General features: G+C 38.4%; 1 non-coding gene across 1 annotated transcript; it reads left to right on the top strand.

Annotated features, from left to right (window-relative positions):
* The first annotated feature begins 14,111 nt into the window (after positions 1 to 14,111).
* LOC115215972 lies at positions 14,112 to 14,219 on the top strand. The gene has a single exon (XR_003882049.1). It is a non-coding gene; the product is annotated as a U6 spliceosomal RNA (small nuclear RNA).
* Positions 14,220 to 17,088: the final 2,869 nt, after the last annotated feature.

Below are 17,088 nucleotides of genomic sequence, written 5' to 3' on the forward strand. Positions count from 1 at the left end.
CTTTACTTCGCACTCCAAGATTGAAAAATTTTAAACTAATTGTTTTCCTCCTTATATATATATATATATATATATATATATATAAAGTCTATTTGCCAACACAACATGATAGTCTTCTGCAGGACGATGCTGCTACTTTTAGCCCAGGAAAAACATTTTCTCCACCTGGCTACCAACACATGATCTGTGTCCATATACTGTGAGCAAGCGAGTCTACTACTCCCTTTCTAGCCACACTTACACGCACACACACACACACACACACATATATATATATATATATATATATATATATATATATATATATATATATATATTATATATACATATACATATATATATACATATATATACACATACACACAGTGTGGAGCAAAGAGAACAGACGTTTTTGAAAAATTCTCAAAATCATTAATTTTAGCTGCAAACAAATTTGAATGTGTTTGTATTGAATTAACATTTGTCATAAGCGAATGTGGAAAGCAACATCCATCATGTCGTGTCTGTTTTCATTGATGCATTTCTGAAGGTGTTCTTGGAAGTTAGCTTCTACTCTCCCAAGCATTGCTCTGTCGATATGGGTGACTTATACATGAATGCCTTCCTTCAAATCGTCCAGTGTACAGGGCTTATGCACATACACATGTGCCTTGAGGTTTTCCCACAAAAAATAATCACACATGTACAAATCAGGGTACCAAGGGCACCAAGGAATGTCAGCAAACCTGGGAATGAGGTGGTCACCGAAAAGAGGATGAAGAACGTCCACTGATGCTCTGGCTGTGTGGGCCACTGCCCCATCCTACTGAAACCACAGGTGTATGTTTTCATTGTTAGTCAGGCACAAAGAAGTTGTTTATCATTTTGATATAACATTTGGAGTTCAAAGTAACAACATTTCCATTATTATCTTCAAAAAATTAAGGGCTAATGACAGCAGCTTTTCTAACAGCGGACCAGACCATCACTTTTGGGCTGTCCAGTGGTCTTTCATGCAGTTCTCTCAGATTTTCAAGAGCCCAATAACGACAGTTCTGTTAATTCATCATACCGTTCAGATGAAAATGAGCTTCATCATTCATTAACAAAATGAGGTTGTCGTTGCTTCAAAAATTGCTTCCATCTGACATGCAAAGTTAAGCCACTGTGCATAGTTCCATAGTTTCAACTGATGCCCAATGATCAATTTGTATGAATAAAAATGCAGGTCTTCATGCAAAATACGCCTTACCGATCAATTACTGATGCCAAGTTAAGTGGAATGCCTCAGAGCAGAGCAATTCAGACTCGAAGCTTGTCTGATGTGTTCCACATTTTCCAGGGTTTGTACCATTCATGGTGCCCCCGCCAGTCTCCTCTTCATTAGTGTACCTCATGTATGAAATGCATTCACCCACTGTAAGTTTGTGTTACAGGTGAGAACAGCCTGATTTCGGTGAATGTGGAAGTGGCACTGAAACTCACACCAAATTGCTGTGACAGACTCATTATTCTTCACGTAACTGAAATAGGCAAACACATAATGGTCTATTGTACACAGTGGCATGGCTTCACCTGAAAAGAAAAAAATTGCTAAGACACCATGAACCGAATGGTACATGTTGAACATTTGTCCCTCCCACTGGGGTTGAGTAATAGCCATTTCAAAAACGTCCATCTTCTCTGCTCTACTCTGTGTGTGTATATATATATATGTGTGTGTGTGTGTGTGTGTGTGTGTGTGTGTGTGTATAGCACTTGTAGTAACTGACTAAGGGATAAAATTACCTGTGTTATCCCCGGGTAATGGTGTGCAAGGACAACATATACGTCAAGCACAGGTGATAATAGGATAAACAAAAGTTTATCATGACCAATGCAAATAATTAGAAAATGGAGAAAAACATAGATTACTGGTACATCGATAGGACCACATTTAAAGCTTATACACATCTATATACACTAAAAACTATGCCAAAACATTCAATTGGAATCTGCTAGAGCTCTCTGGCTTGCCAGCACCTGTCAAACCCATGCCAGCATGGAAAACAGATGTTACATGATGATGATGATGATGATGAAAGTGATGTTGATGATGATAATGAGAGTACTGTTGCCACTTCTTAAGCCCATAACTATAATGTTGATATAACTCATTATCAAATATGTAAACTAATTATGTTTTCTATTAGCAAGGTACCACCTTAATTAGCAAAAGACCAAAAAAAAAAAAAAAATGGTAAATGTTAAGTGATGGCTGTTATACATAACTTTAAAGAATTTTTTGAGATAATTTCCTGTTATCAAAATGTTGTATCTGTTACAGTTAATAATAAGTGATTAATAAGTTAAATTGTGTCACTTGTTTTTCTTAAGCTGCTTTCGTTAAAGATTGGAGTTTCAAGTACCTTACTTCTTTAAATGTTCCCTCATTAGAAATATTACCATTTAGTTAATTTCTAAAATGCAGTCACTCACTAAGAATGGAATCCAACTCTAATTATAAAATTCATTTATTTTTAATTTTGTATTAATAAATGTGTACGAACAGCCATGCTACATGGCAGTGAAACATGGGCTGTGACTGCTGAGGACATGCGTAAGCTCGCGAGAAATGAAGCTAGTATGCTCCGTTGGATGTGTAATGTCATTGTTCATAGTCGACAGAGTGTAAGTACCTTGAGAGAAAAGTTGGACCTAAGAGGAATCAGATGTTGTGTGCAAGAGAGACGATTGCGCTGGTATGGTCATGTGGTGAGAATGGATGAAGATAGGTGTGTGAAAAAGTGCCACACCCTGGCAGTTGAGGGGACCTGTGGAAGAGGTAGACCCAGGAAAACCTGGGTCGAGGTGGTGAAGCACGACCTTCGAACTCTAGGTCTCACCAAGGAAATGACCAGAGACCGAGACCTATGGAAGTATGCTGTGCGTGAGAAGACCCGGCAAGACCAGTGAGAACAATCAAAATCAATCATATATCAGAAAGCAGGGGTTAAGTGACCCATCTGTTCGTGTCCGCTGTCAGCCTCGTCTGGCACCCGTGCCGGTGATACGTAAAAGCACCATTTGCTCATGGCCGTTTGCCAGCTCTGCCTGGCCCCGTGTCGGTGGCACGTAAAAGCACCGTCCGTTCGTGGCCGTTGGCCAGCTCTGTCTGGCCCCATGTCGGTGGCACGTAAAAGCACCATCCGTTCGTGGCCGTTTGCCAGCTCTGTCTGGCCCCGTGTCGGTGGCACGTAAAAGCACCATCCGTCCGTGTCCGTTGCCAGCCTCGGCTGGCCCCCGTGCCGGTGACACGTAAAAGCACCGTCCGCTCATGGCCGTTTGCCAGCTCTGTCTGGCAACCGTGTCGGTGGCATGTAAAAGCACCATCTGTTCGCGTCCGTTGCCAGCCTCGGCTGGCCCCCGTGCCGGTGACACGTAAAAGCACCATCCGTTCGTGGCCGTTTGCCAGCTCTGTCTGCCCCGTGTCGGTGGCACGTAAAAGCACCATTCGTCCGTGTCCGTTGCCAGCCTCGGCTGGCCCCCGTGCGGTGACACGTAAAAGCACCGTCCGCTCGTGGCCGTTTGCCAGCTCTGTCTGGCAACCGTGTCGGTGGCACGTAAAAGCACCATCCGTTCGCGTCCGTTGCCAGCCTCGGCTGGCCCCCGTGCCAGTGACACGTAAAAGCACCGTCCATTCATGGCCGGTTGCCAGCTCTGTCTGGCCCCGTGTCGGTGGCACGTAAAAGCACCATCCGTTCGTGTCCGTTGCCAGCATCGCCTGGCCCCGTGCCGGTGACACATAAAAGCACCATCCGTTCGTGGCCGTTCGCCAGCTCTGTCTGGCACCTGTGCAGGTGGCACGTAAAAAACACCCACTACACTCGCGGAGTGGTTGGCGTTAGGAAGGGCATCCAGCCGTAGAAACACTGCCAGATCTGACTGGGCCTGACGAAGCCTTCCAGCTTCACAGACCCCAGTTGACCCGTCCAACCCATGCTAGCATGGAAAACGGACGCTAAACGATGATGATGATGATGATGATGAAATATATACGGTATTTTTATGTAATCTTCATGCTTATGGTGATCACCATGCAATGACTAAGGAAAATAGTCTAATAACAGGGCATATAAGCCCTCGACAGAAAAAAGAAGACTTTCCTATCCGTGTGGGATTCGAACCCACCTCCCTTAGTTAACGCAACCAATTGTGTTACCTTTAAGTGTGTAAAGGTAATACTAACTAATATAGTTCTTAAATTTGACAGAAAGCAGGAGGCTAATTCATTAGCGTAAAGGTAACACACTTAGTCACATTAACAAAGGGAGGTGGGTTCGAATCCCACCTGAATAGGAAAGCCTTCTTTTTTCTGTCGAGGGCTTATATGCCCTGTTATTAGACTATTTTCCTTAGTCATTGCACAGTGATTGCCATAAACTTTAAGCTTATCTAAAAATACCATTATTATTATTTACAGGATTGTAAAATACAGCACTGTATAACAAAACTATTTGCACCGAAAGCATATGTATATATATATATATATATACTAGCAGATATACCTGGCATTGCTCAGGATTAAAATGGCTTATTGTTTTACTAGTTTTTATTGTTTTGCTCGTTTCAGTCATGTGACTGCAGGTATGCTGGAACAGTGCCTTTAGTTGAAGAAATCAACCCCAGGATTTAATTTTTGTAAGCCAAATGCTTATTCTGTCGGTGTGTATTGCCAAACAGCTAAGTTATGAGGACGTAAACATAGCAACATTTGTTGTCAAGTGATGGTGATGGCACAAACACACACACACAATTACACACACACACACACACACACTCACATACACACACACACAAATATACACATATATACGACAGTCTTCTTTCAGTTTGCATGTACAAAATCCACTCACAAGGCTTTGATGGGCCTGACACTACAGTATATATATATGGTGCTATTAAGTTAGACATGACCTGGGCCTATACTGGCTGAAACATATCAAAATTTTATATATATATATATATATATATATCATCATCATCATCATCGTTATATATATATATATATATATATATATTATATATATATATATCATCATCATCATCGTTTAACGTCCGCTTTCCATGCTCATATATATACATATATATATATATATATATATATATATATATATATATATGATTATATGTATACGTTTATATACGTTTATATATTCGTTTCGCAAGATTCTTGATGTGAATTCGTGTATTGAAACAAATATTATTGTATTTGGTGTGGGATGATGTCAGCAGCTGGGGAGCTGACCGGAACTTGGGGCTGACCGGAAGGGGCAGCCATGATGCGTGTGCAGCGAGCGGGTCTTTCTGCCTTTCAACTCCGGTCGTCGAGGGGTTAAGACGGGTGATCACGTTGTTAAGGTTGGGTGAAGCAGCTGCTATCTCTAGCGTTCGGGTGGGGCTGAGTCAAAGGATCCGTTACCGCTGAAGGGTCTCCATCAGAGCGAAGAGAAGGTAGGTGCCTTTATTTCGAATCTCTCGTACACACCACATTTGGGGATGGTCATGTTGCCAGTTTAGCCAATAAAAACACATGCATTATATATTTGCTTCAGCTTTATTTTATATTAATCGTATTTCGGCCAGAGTTCTTTCGGCACATTTCTGTGACCTCCTTAGAGGTCCTTTGCTTTCTTCTTCTTTTGTGTGTCTTTCCTTACTAATGAACAGCCATTTTGACAAAACCAGGAGCACAATTGGGGGCACTTAATGGAGAGCATACTGTGAAGATTACACTAATGAAGTAAATAAGGTGACACGGGTCCAAAGTGTGTGAGGTTCCTTTGGTCACCTCTCAGGGGAACTCCCCTCTATTGGGGAAGCACATTTTTGGTTTAATATCCTTGTTAATTGTTGTTTTTTTTTGGGGGGGGGGCACCAACCCTGACTTCATGACAATCACCACTAAAATTTTTAATTGATTTCAAATTTTGACTCAAGGCCAACAATTTCAGGGAATCGTATAAGTTGATTACATCAGTCTGAGTGTTCAACTGATACTTATTTTATCAACCCCAAAAGGACAAGAGACAAAGTTGACCTTGGCAGAATTTGAATTCAGAACATAAAGGTGGATGAAATGCCACTAAGCAGTTTGCCTAGTACGGTAACATTTCTGATACCTCATTACCTTCACAAATATCTAATACTGATTTAAAATTTTGGCCCAAGGCCAGCAATTTCAGGAGAGGGACTAAGTCAATTACATCCTCCCCAGTATTAAACTGGTACTTATTTTATCAATCTTGAAAGGATCAAAGGCAAAGTTAACATCGGTGAAATTTGAACTCAACGTAAAGATGGATGAAATGCTGCTAAGCATTTTTCATGTCACACTAATGATTCTATCAGCTCATCACCTTCATAAATATCTGATATTGAAGAATAGATATTCTCAAGAAGACCTTGATTTGGAGCATTGTAGTATTTTAATTTGAATGCCTAAAGACATTTTCATTTTTTTTTTAAAAGATTACTAGGTATTTAGCTATGGCTTTGATATTTTGCATTCATATCCTGCTCAGGTTAACTTCATCTTTTATACTTTTGAGAATCCATAAAATAAAGTACTATTTAATAGCTTTATGATGCGAAGGAAATTACAATAGAAGAAGGCCTGCTTTCATTTATTAATGTTTTATATACAATCTGAAAGCTTAGTATAGTTCCTGAAATATAGCATCCAACTTTAGCAAATTGTTGTAAATATAAAACATTAAGTTCGTTTTTCATCTCACTTTCAAGAAAACATAACCAAAACTGTTGAAAATTTTTAAAGAATTATGTCTTAAAGATGATATTATTATGATGATGAAGACATAGTTGGAAAAATAATGTCATTTTGATAACAATACCATGTAAGAGAATGTCTCATAAAAGAAATTTTCTTTAATTTCAAAATTATTCAGCATGTAACAGAAATTTTATAAACAAGATCAAAATATTTAGATGTTATCAGCTGGATGCAATATATTTTCCATGTTAACTCATTTTAAAGAAAACAAAATAATATCTTACTGAAGTTTTGTGAGAACTATATAATTCTGATAAACATATTGCTTTGAAAGATTCTACAAACTTAAACATTTTTATGAATTATTGAAGTAGGTGTTCACTATGAATTCTTAATAGTAATCAATATGGTTTGTATCTTCCACTGGAGTGAAATGCAGAGCATAGCTGAGTGATACATTGGTTGTCAAGAGGTTGTAAAACTTAGGAAAATAATCCTCAGATATGAATTTACACATTAAATTAAATAACAAATAATCAACTATTGGGCGCAAAATACTTTGAATGTGGTGAAATTTCTGTAAAAACCTACAATGTATGATAATCTTATTGTAATTTTCATCATCATCATCATCATCATTTAACATCTGTTTGAATACTTTGAATGTGGTGAAATTTCTGTAAAAACCTACAATGTATGATAATCTTATTGTAATTTTCATCATCATCATCATCATCATCATCATCATTTAACATCTGTTTTCCATTCTGGAATGGTTTGGACACTTTGTCAAACTGGAGAGCTGCACCAGGCTCCAGTTGTCTGTTTTGGCATGGTTTCTATAACTGGATGCCCTTCCTAATGGCAACCAATTTACAGAGTGTATTTGGTTGCCTCTTATGTGTTACCAGCACTGATGTTTTTTTATGTGGCATCCCTATATTTCATATTTTGTAAAATACATTTAATTTTGGCTACACGCACATGTCCAACACACACACACACACACACACGTAGATATGAGTCTGGTTAGGCGATCTCTTTGCAATTTTGTGGTTCCAGATTCATTCCTAATGCATGGCACTCAATAGCTTGAGAGTGAAATTGGAAAATAAAAATGGTACAGAAGCCAGTAATACATGTGTATAGATGTATGTAGGTGAGTATGGTTGTGTGTATGTCTATGTTTTGGGGAAGAATCTCTGAGACTGTGGTTAAATTCCAGTTGGAATACAATGAGAATAAAAAAAAATTTACAGGTAATGTTTGCATTATCTTAAGACGGGAAGCTGGCAAAATCGTTAGCAAGCCAGACAAAATGTTAGCAGCATTTCGTCTGTCTTTACATTCGAGGTTCAAATTCCGCTGAGTTCAACTTTGCCTTTCATCCTTCTAGGGGTCAATAAAATAAGTACCTGCTGAGCACTGGGGACTGGTGTAATCAACTTAACCCCTCCCCCAAACTTGCTGGCCTTGTGCCAAAATTTAAAACCGATGCTTTCATTATCTCCCTTGTTTTATGCTTATACTTATCAAATTATTTATATACGGATGTTCTAAATGTTTTATTTGATATTGTATGTTTAATGCTATATGTTCAATGTTACATATTTAATGTAAAGTCTTTTAGATGTTTAATGTTTAATGTAATGACTAATTTCCACTTTTAAACAGCTTACCACACCTACTTATGACAATAGCAAGAACAATGATGACAATATACTACATTGTTCCATGCTATAAAAACTGGTCACTAAACTCATCAATATTATAAAAGATTTCAAATGCTATTCATTAGTAATGTATCATGTTTACTTCATGGGAGGTAATTGTTGAAATCCTTTGATAAAACCAATAGTGACTGTTTCAATTATGTAATACAATGGAGCAAAATATGGTGAAATGTATGGTAACAATGTAAAATTACTTACATATGTTGAATATGTATATCCTTCGGTTTATATAAAATAAACAGGCTTTAATCACAAATCACAACAATTGTTTCTGTGCAATGTTAACGGTTGTTAGTTGCTGAGTTTTCCATATCATATTATAACATAAAATTTCATTTAAATATTTACATAAATGAATATGCTCCAGCAGCAACTGTGTACTGGCACTTCTTCAGGTGAGTGGGTATGATAGTATTTTGTTTTATGTATACATGTGTATGTGTGTGTATCCATGTCATTTGAGTATGTTACCTTGTATTTCTTTTGTTGACTTCCTGTGCAGCATTTTATTCTTGTATATATGTATATATATTTTTTATACAGTCCCACTGTGTGGCACCTTGGGCAAGTGCCTTCTACTATAGCCTTGGGCTGACCAAAGCCTTGTGAGTGGATTTGGTAGACGGAAACTGAAAGAAGCCCATCATTTATATGTACATGTATATATGTGTGTGTGTGTGTGTTTGTGTGTTTGTGTGTGTTTGTGTGCGTGTCTGTGTTTGTCCCCCCAACATCGCTTGACAACCGATGCTGATGTGTTTACGTACCCGTCACTTAGCGGTTCGGCAAAAAGAGACCGATAGAATAAGTACTAAGCTTACAAAGAATAAGTCCTGGGGTCGATTTGCTCAACTAAAGGCGGTGCTCCAGCATGGCCACAGTCAAATGACTGAAACAAGTAGAAGAGTAAAAGAGTATATATATATTATTTAAAACAGTTTGCTTTGGTTCTGTGCGACTTCAGATTTTGCAGGCCCCTGATGGGAGCCTGACTCTTTCAGGATTCCTATTTTAGGAAGTTAAAAGTTATGACTGGTCATAGAGTGACCATTGGTTTTGCACCTATAAAACACTTTGCAGATGTACCTTCAGTCATTTGAGTCTGAGGAGTCACCTATACTGCTAAACATTTTATAGATGTGAGACCAATGGTCACTCTATGACTGACCATAACCTAAAATGTATTACAGCTGTAATGCTTTACAGTGTGTTTCTTTTTCAGATATATAAACTACTGATGATATATATATATATAGATATAGATATATATAAATGGGGAAGGTTGATTTGTGGGATTGCCTTAGGTTTCCCATCCATAAAGGATTTAGCTTTATTGTATATCATCAGATCCCAAAAACCTGTTGGCCAATGACCTCTTAAAAATATGGAGGGGAAAATGCCTCACTACTGAAAGGTAACAACTGGAGATTATCTCCCTTTGCTATTGGTTATCGACTTCCAGCTGTGCCGCCATCTTATGGGATCCCAAAAGCTAGCAGTAACCTCCTGAAATGTAAATATGACCTAAATGTTCCCTCACATGTCTTTGTGTATTGTTTTCTGTAAATTTGAATTACATATATATATATATATATATCGTGATGTATATTTGCCATTTGAATATGGCTAACCCCTAAGGGTGGATGCTACTGTAGTTTGTAGCCCCAGGAGGACACCTCCTCCAGCTGGCTATAGACACACTTTCTGTGCCCTATCAGTAGGGAAGCCATCCTTCCCGTCTTCAACTTATGATACACACGGACTCGAGTTTCAGGGTATTGACCCGTCATCGGCGTGTGACAATCATAGTTGTCGATGAGAAGTAGGTTCCCCTCACAAATACATATACTTTTTCCAGTATCGATTGACACTGATATTGAAAAAGTGAAATCATTGTTTGATTTCACTTTTTCAATATCAGTGTCAATCGATACTGGAAAAAGTATATGTATTTGTGAGGGGAACCTACTTCTCATCGACAACTATGATTGTCACACACCGATGACGGGTCAATACCCTGAAACTCGAGTCCGTGTGTATCATAAGTTGAAGACGGGAAGGATGGCTTCCCTTTGCAAATACTGATAGGGCACAGAAAGTGTGTCTATAGCTAGCTGGAAGAGGTGTCCTCCTGGGGCTACAAACTACAGTAGCATCCACCCTTAGGGGTTAGCCATATTCAAATGGCAAATATACGTCACGATGTGTTGCTGCTACTGTTTATAACTCGCTCTGAGATTTATCATTATATATATATATATATATATATATATGTAACAAAATGTGAATACGGCTTCTCTTGCACTTTTGGGGTGCAAGTTGGTGCAATCACTTTCCGTTGCTTTAATAATCCAGATTCTACCAGTCAGAAACAACAAGACGCAGACGTAAAATATATATATACTACTTTATTCTCTAATGTGGTAACAGTAACAATAAGTGGTTATCTGGTATCCCTTTGGTCTAAATGTGTCAGTGCTGAAACTTATCGCTGTAAAATAAGAAAGTGTTCAAATGCAAAACGACACTGGTCAAAGATGGCGTCCGGAACAGGGAGATGTGGTCTGCAACAATTTGGTTAAAGGCCTTTTGGTAAGGTGCTGCTAGAATCAAGTTCGGACGGAGAGAAAATATACGTGACCGTCGCCTTCAGTCGCTGCTGTCTCAAGTCACTGCTTGCTGGACGCTGGTGGTCAACGTCTTACGACCCCCTTGCCTCGGCTTCTTCTTCCGGTGGTGAAAACACCAACCCCGCACGCGCGAAATACAAATGGACGGTGCGCGAGCGCGCGCCGTTGTATAGGATCACTACAGAGCTCCACCCCAGTGCGTAAGCACGACACAAAATTCCCTGTAGTGACTATAAAACTCAAGGTGGATACCAGATAACCAAACAGCACACAATATAATAAAATGGCAAAATTTATAACATACACAAGAAATTTACTAAAGGAAAAAGAGAAAAAATACTCAATGAGCAAAAATCAAGAGTGCATGCATGAAAGTGTATAAACCCTTCCGCTGAAAGGAGCAGAGGGAAAGCAAAACTCACAGTCAATGAACCTAGGCGAAATTAAATCCAACTTCTCTAAAGGTAGTTGATACTGCGAAATAGCAGTTAAATCAATTGCTGCAGGAGAGGAAATGGAATTGACAGAAGCTCGCTAGTAACACAAAAGGCAAAAGTGCAAACATGCTGGTGTGGTGCGCGACACAGATAATTTTCTGTTAATTACGTGACCAACAGTGGTCTAACAGGGAAAAATAATTACGCCTAAACATGGTGCAGCGCATGTGAACATCCGACGTCCTTTGAGTCGGGAAAAGAACTAAGCCAACGCAAACGTGTTGCAAAAAACAAGGCAATACACGTGCGAAGCAAAGGCGCATGAAATGCAATAGTGCTTGCCAGACCGAAAAAAAACAGCAATGAATATGCCAGTGGTTGAGCGATTATATGCCTCGTTCGTACAGGAACAAAGTATGACATGCTGGCGCGTTATAATGAACAAACAACCCTCTCTATGTATACGTGACCCCTAGGGTCTATAGAAATGAGGTGTGTAAACAAAGGCAAATTCAGCACGGAAAAAAACAAGCGAGAAAAGCATGTGTGACGTATGTATGTGAGAGAGATAGCATTTATGTGTGTATACGTGTGTGCGACAAAAATACATACAAGGTGAATGCGAGCAAAATATAAAAAAAATACAGCGCATAGAAAAAATGTCTCTCGGGGCTACTCCAGACAAGAGTTAATTTACCAGTCTGTAATAGCCTGATGCACAATAGCAGTTCGTTCTGTAACAGAAATGTTGAAATCACAAAATGCAGATGCCGGTTGAACACAATGTGTAGCGGTTGTAGCTTCGATGCTGTGACAGGTTAAATCGTTACAGAAGAATCTCGCGGATAGACTGGGCTGTTAATTCTTGGTGTGCTAATGCACAAACGGCATGTGGGCTAAAGTTCCGCGAGTTGCTATGTACATCTTGTGGAGGTCGACGGTGTTGAAAGGCGACGGTGGTGGAGGCGACTGTAGTGGACTTGAGACAACATTCGTTCTTAGTGATGATGGCGACGAAGATAACGACGACGTGAAGTAGAAAGACGACGATGGCGATGACGAAGGTGGAGAAAAGGCATCGTTGATATGATGGCGTTCGTCATCATGGCTGTAGAATAAGAAAGAGGCTCCTTCTACAACTGTTTGTGGTGGCCGGAAACAAATCGTCGAAAGATGATGACTGCGTAGAGTTAAATCGTGTTCCGACTTCGCAGAAAAACTGGATTTTTTTTGTTGTTCAGTGATCTCTGGTTTTAGACCAGAATCACGTCGGGGTCACCAGTGTAACGAGAATGTGAGTGTGAATATATTCTCTTATACTTTCGGGGTACAAGAAAGCAATCACTTTCCGTTGCTTTAATAATCCAGATTCTACCAGTCAGAAACAACAAGACGCAGACGTAAAATATATATATACTACTTTATTCTCTAATGTGGTAACAGTAACAATAAGTGGTTATCTGGTATCCCTTTGGTCTAAATGTGTCAGTGCTGAACCTTATCGCTGTAAAATAAGAAAGTGTTCAAATGCAAAACGACACTGGTCAAAGATGGCGTCCGGAACAGGGAGATGTGGTCTGCAACAATTTGGTTAAAGGCCTTTTGGTAAGGTGCTGCTAGAATCAAGTTCAGACGGAGAGAAAATATACGTGACCGTCGCCTTCAGTCGCTGCTGTCTCAAGTCACTGCTTGCTGGACGCTGGTGGTCAACGTCTTACGACCCCCTTGCCTCGGCTAACTGCTACGTAGGCAAAAGGGTTCTTCTTCCGGTGGTGAAAACACCAACCCCGCACGCGCGAAATACAAATGGACGGTGCGCGAGCGCGCGCCGTTGTATAGGATTACTACATATATATATATATAAATAGGTGCACGAGTGGCTGTGTGGTAAGTAGTTTGCTTACCAACCACAAGGTTCCAGGTTCAGTCCCACTAAGTGGGCCCTTGGACAAGTATCTTCTACTATAGCCTTGGCCTGACCAAAACCTTGTGAGTGGATTTGGTAGACGGAAACTGAAAGAAGTCCAGCGTATATATATATATATATATGTATATATGTGTGTGTTTGTGTGCCTATGTTTGTCCCCTCACCAACATCGCTTGACAACCGATGCTGGTGTGTTTACATCCCCGTAACTTATCGGTTCGGCATCTTATCAAATATCAAAAATTTGAAGTCGAAGATTAGGAAATAAGAAAATATTGGAAATTAAAACAGTTTGTTCTCATATTCTGCATGTAGATAAGAACATGTTTTATATACATATAGTTGTCTAAGAAGCCATAAGTCAGGAAAATATATCTTCTTATATTTGTCAATAGAGTGAGTATATTGATCAACGTACACAGCATTATAGATCCATTTCAGCCAAATGTACCAACCAATTTTGCACAAGGTATGAGATAATTAAATATTAGATAGGTTGGTTAGATAACACCAGACTTTTTCTATATCTGCAACATGTGAAGAGTATGTAGTGTTTGCTAAGTAACCTGTAATATAATATCTGGTTATCTGATACCAAGTGCAAAACTGATATAAGATCGGCTGAAATGCATTTGTAATACTGTATACTTTCATTATACTAAAATTGGAATGATACAGAGATGATTAGTACGGCCCCCGCACATGCCTGACACACAAATTCATGAAGTGTTCCATATTTGTTTTCTTTTTAGGCACAAGCATGGCTGTGTGGTAAGAAACTTGCTTCCCAACTACATCGTTCTGGGTTCAAGCTCACTGTGTGGAACCTTTGGCAAGTGTCTTCTATTGTAGCCCTGGGCTGATCAAAGCCTTATGTATGGGTGGTTTTAGTTGATAAAAACTGAAAGAAGACTGTCATACATATTCTTAGATATCTATGTAGTCTGTGTGTCATTGTGTTTGTGTTTCGCCCTCACTTCAGCTTAACAACTGTTGTTGGTGTGTTTATGAACCTGTAACTTAGCAGTTTGGTAAAACATACTGATAAAATCAGTACCAGACTTAAAAAGAAAGAGAAAGTGCTGGGGTCAATTCATTTGATAATGATACTTATTTCAAATTTGGCACAAGGCCAGCAATTTCAGGGGAGAGGATAAGTTGATAACTTCGAGCCCAGTGTTGAACTGGTAGTTATTTTATCAACAGCAAAAGGATGAAAAACAAAGTTGCTCTCAGCAGAATTTGAACACAGAATATAAAGATAGGCAAAATACCACAAAGAATTTTACCCAGTGTGCTAACAATTCTGCCAGCTGCCACCCTACAGTTAGTTAGCTATGATATTAAATGACAAAATGGTAATCTCAAAGAGCTATGATTTTTCAGGCAAAGAAAGTGGCCAATTAATTTACACTTTGCAAATATAACTGCAGGAAGGGTATCAGGCTGCAGAAAATCTACCGAAACAAATTTCAAGCAGATGTTAAAATGACAATGATGATGATGGTGATGGTGGTGGAGGTGGTGGTGATGGTGGCAGCAGCAGTGTTGGTGGTGTTTGTGGTTGTGGTGGTGGTGATGGTGGTGATTACAAATCAATGATGGAGCTTCTGTTCAATCCCTTGTCCCAATAGAACTATCAGGTAAATCACCCTCAAATCATTCATACACAATTGTTTTAACACTTTAGCATTCAGACCGGCTTTATCAAGTCCAAATATTCTACCTGTTTTAAGTTCAATCTAACTAGACCCAACCTCTCACACCTAACCTACAATAACATTCTAAAAATAAACAATCAGATCATTGAACTCTCAAAGAAACAAGACAGAGTAATCTAAAAGCTAAAGGGTTAAATAAAGAGCACATAAGCTGATGTAGGCCTCGATACACAAAGACAGAGAATGGTCTTGAAACACAAATGATCATAGTTTTGTTCACTCAAGATTATTCTGGGACTAAACAACAATAACAACTTAAAATATAATTAAAGTCAAATTTTACCTGTCAGTTTTTTATATTCAAATCACAAAAGGTTTAGAAATCTTTGACTAACAAATGATATAAAAAAAGATCCATTCTTTTTATTACAAATTCATATAAGTTGAAGGTATAACTAGATTTTTTGTTCACTTTTATTTCTAGTTTTTATGTCTTCATGTTGAAGAATTTTGTGGTAGTTGCTGCTACTGCTGTTGTAGTTGCTGTCTTTTCTACTGCTATAGCCATTCAACCATGAAGTACAAGAGAGCCTGTTATCCATCAAGCAAGTTGAGAAACAAAGTTTTTTTCGTTTTCTGTTTGTTTATGCCTTGTCATCTCATGCAGTGAAGTTTGAATTCATTAAGATATGAGTTGAAATCCTGAACCTTAAGCTATTATATATGTCAGATTTTAAACATAAATAACATCCAAATGATAGTTTTTTGATGGTATCTTTTTGAATAGGTTGAGTCTCAAAATGTCTTTAAAATAGGTTGAGTATACAAAACATTGAAAAAGTTCCAAGCAAAGTAAATATTAAATGTTATTAGTAAAAGTAGATATGAAAGAAAGAATAGCTACAAACATCAAAGAATTTTTTTTTAAGAAAGAAAACAGATTTCTTCAATCATTTAGCTGACAATATGATATGAAATTAACAGGGACTGTTTGAATGGTGGATAGGTTATTGAACTATTATATTAGAAATAAATATTCTTTATTCAATGTGTGCCAAAAGCTATGTGAAGAAATATAGCTCCTTGTTTTATTCACAGAAAGTCATATCACAGAGTAGAAAGACAGACAAAATGAATACTATTATTTAAGTAAAATTCTCTCACCTCTTTAGCATTATCAAATTTAATGTCCTACATCTTTACCACTCCCCATTTAATGAATGTGGTATTTATTTTGATAAATTCTAAAGGATTAAAGTGGTCTAAACATTCAGTTACCAAAAATTTATTTCAATATAAACTGAGCATTCGAAGATTTAGTTTTAGCTACTATGATATATATTAATCCACACACGGTACTTACATGTTATGGAAAAATCACTCAAAACTTTGATGAGCTGAGCATCAGTGCAAACTGGATCCTGGTCAGTCAAATATTATTTTACTTCTATTACAAACCTCTTTTGGCCACAGCACACACTCAAAAATGTTTTTGCTAAAGCCTTTTTCAATACAAAATATTTCAATACATGTGATCCTTTGTTTCCTTCTCTTCATTTTATTTGTGTTATCTATCTCAAACTTACTTTGTGAATATAAACACAGGTATATTTTCAGTAAAACAATTTATTATGTAGAATAGTTGTATACTGTCAATCTAACACGAACGTGACAGTAGTGGGGTACACCACCTCTGTATAGCCCTAGGAAGCATCGAACGCCTCCTGATGGCTTTGACACATTTTTCCCTGTGTCCTTATATACATTTACGAAGGGGAGACATACACCCCCAGCCGCCGAAGCTGCATCTAGGGACACGTGTTTCAGGATCATTGTCCTTCATCGGCCTAGAGTAGCAGACACCAGTCAACTGGTGATATTTGTCTCGACTTCGCAATTGTATATATCTATAATTCAGTGAAGTCTATTCACTGATTATCAAAATAAGA

Source organism: Octopus sinensis, linkage group LG9 (assembly GCF_006345805.1).
Source record: "Octopus sinensis linkage group LG9, ASM634580v1, whole genome shotgun sequence".
NCBI classification, from domain to species: Eukaryota; Metazoa; Mollusca; class Cephalopoda; order Octopoda; family Octopodidae; genus Octopus; species Octopus sinensis.